Source organism: Notamacropus eugenii, chromosome 3 (assembly GCF_028372415.1).
Source record: "Notamacropus eugenii isolate mMacEug1 chromosome 3, mMacEug1.pri_v2, whole genome shotgun sequence".
Lineage (NCBI taxonomy): Eukaryota > Metazoa > Chordata > Mammalia > Diprotodontia > Macropodidae > Notamacropus > Notamacropus eugenii.
In genome coordinates, this window is record NC_092874.1 from 98,564,590 (window position 1) to 98,567,154 (window position 2,565).

Below are 2,565 nucleotides of genomic sequence, written 5' to 3' on the forward strand. Positions count from 1 at the left end.
TGGTGGATTCCTTGAATACTTATTTTGCCCTCTAGTTCTAGAATCTCAGGGCAGTTTCCTTGATAATTTCATGAAAGATGATGTCTAGGCTCTTTTTTTGATCATGGCTTTCAGGTAGTCCCATAATTTTTAAATTGTCTCTCCTGGATCTATTTTCCAGATCAGTTATTTTTCCAGTGAGATATTTCACATTCTCTTCCATTTTTTCATTCTTTTGGTTTTGTTTTGTGATTTCTTGGTTTCTCATAAAGTCATTAGCCTCCATCTGTTCCATTCTAATTTTTAAAGAACTGTTTTCTTCAGTGAGCTTTTGGACCTCCTTTTCCATTTGGCTAATTCTGCTTTTGAAAGCATTCTTTTCCTCATTGGCTTTTTGAACCTCTTTTGCCAATTGAGTTAGCCTATTTTTCAAGGTGTTATTTTCTTCAGCATTTTTTTGGGTCTCCTTTAGCAAGGTGTTGACCTGCTTTTCATGCTTTTCTTGTATCTCTCTTATTTCTCTTCCCAGTTTTTCCTCCCCCTCTCTAACTTGATTTTCAAATTCCTTTTTGAACTCTTCCATGGCCTGAGCCCATTGAATATTTATTTTGGATATTTGGGATACAGAAGCTTTGGCTTCTATGTCTTTCCCTGATGGTAAGCATTGTTCTTCCTCATCCAAAAGGATGGGAAGAGATATCTGTTCACCAAGAAAGTAACCTTCTATGGTCTTATTTTTTTCCCCCCTTTTTTGGGCATTTTCCCAAATAGTTACTTGACTTTTGGGTCCTTTGTCAAGAGTAGGGTATACTCTAGGAATCTGTGAGATCTCACTTCCTCCAAGGTGGCATGATCAAGTGTGTACTGGTCTGGACGCAGAGAAGGATTTTTATGCCCAGAATCTTAACATTTACCTCTCCACAGCCACTTGGCCTCCAGTTCTGCTAAGTCAGCACTGGGGGCTGGTTTTCAGATAAGCTGGATGGGCAGGACTGCCATTCAGTGTGAGACAAAGACCAGCTCTCCCAGAGCCTCCACCCAGGGCTGAGGTAAGACTCAGCTCTTCAGTGCCCCCAGGAGTTTTTACACTCCAACAATGGAGCTTCCACATGGGCTGCCGGGCTGCCGTGCTGCCTTGATGGCCACTGCTGCTGGAGCTATGGGAAGCCCCTTCTCCTTTCCTGTCCAGCTAATAAAACCCTGTCACTAACCTTTGGCACCTGTGGGTTGAGGGATCTAAAGACCCTCTGCTGGGACTGGAGATTCTGCCCCCGAGATGTCCTCCTCCCCGAGTCTCATTGTGCTGTGCTGCTTGGCCAAGGCTGGGCTGGGCTCTGCGCTTTGCTCCACGTCTGGCACAACCGATGTTTCCATGGGCCTTTCAGGTCACCGTGGACTGGAAATCTCCTCTACTCTTGTTCTCCACTTCTGCTGCTCCAAAATTTGTTGAGAGTCCCTCTCTACAGGTATTTTATGGGCTGTGGGGAGAGACCCTGCATAAGTGTGTCTTTCTAGTCTGCCATCTTCTCAAGTAATTTATAAATTCTCTTTCATATGAAAGCACTTCAGATTTTTTAATATCCTATCATGTCCCCTCCTAAGCCTTCTATTCTCCAGATCAAACATCTCCAATTCCTTAAATCGTGGTATCCAGGCTTCTCATCCCTTACTGTTCTCTTCTAGTCTAATACCATTAATTAATGAAGAAACTGAAGCTCAGAGAGGTGACATAATTGCCCAAGGTAAAAAAAAAATTGAGTCTGTGGCTAAGCTAGAATTGAAACTTGGGTCTGCTGTTTGCCAAACGAGTGTGTTTTCTACTATATACAAGGTGTCCCAAAAGTCTTAGGGCAGTTTAAAGCCATCAGAGCTTAAAAGTGCACTAAGACTTTGGAGACACCTTTCATAAGCATATTGCCCTCCTTAAGTAAATAGGAATTCAAGTCTATAATTCAGTGGTGAAGGTCATCTGATATTTACCCTTCATTTTTGCTTAGGATAACATCAACTCAGCAAACATTTATTAAATACCTGCTATGTCCAAGGCACTAAGTAAAAACACTATGTGAAATTGGATAATGCTCAAAGGTCAATCAATCTATGTATACCCTTTGATTCAACAATACCACTAGGTCTGTACCCAAAAGAGATCCAAAAAAGAGAAAAAGATCTAATTGTACAAAAATATTTACAGTAGCTCTTTTTGTGCTGGCCAAGAATTGGAAATTGAGGGAATGCCCATCAATTGGGGAATGGCTGAACAAATTATAGTACAGTATATGATTGTAATGGAACACTATTGTGCTATAAGAAATGATGAGCAGGCAGATTTCAGAAAAACTTGGAAAGATTTAGATGAACTGATGCAAAGTGAAGTGAGCAGAACCAGGAAAACATTGTAGACAGTAATAGCAACATTATATGTTCATCAGCTATGAGTGATTTAGTGATTTTCAGCAATACAATGATCCAAGACAATTCCAAAGGATGCATGCTATTCATATCCAGAGAAAGAACTGATGGAGTGACAGATGGAAGTCTACTATTTTCACTTTATTTTTTTCATGTTTTTTTTCCTTTTGATCT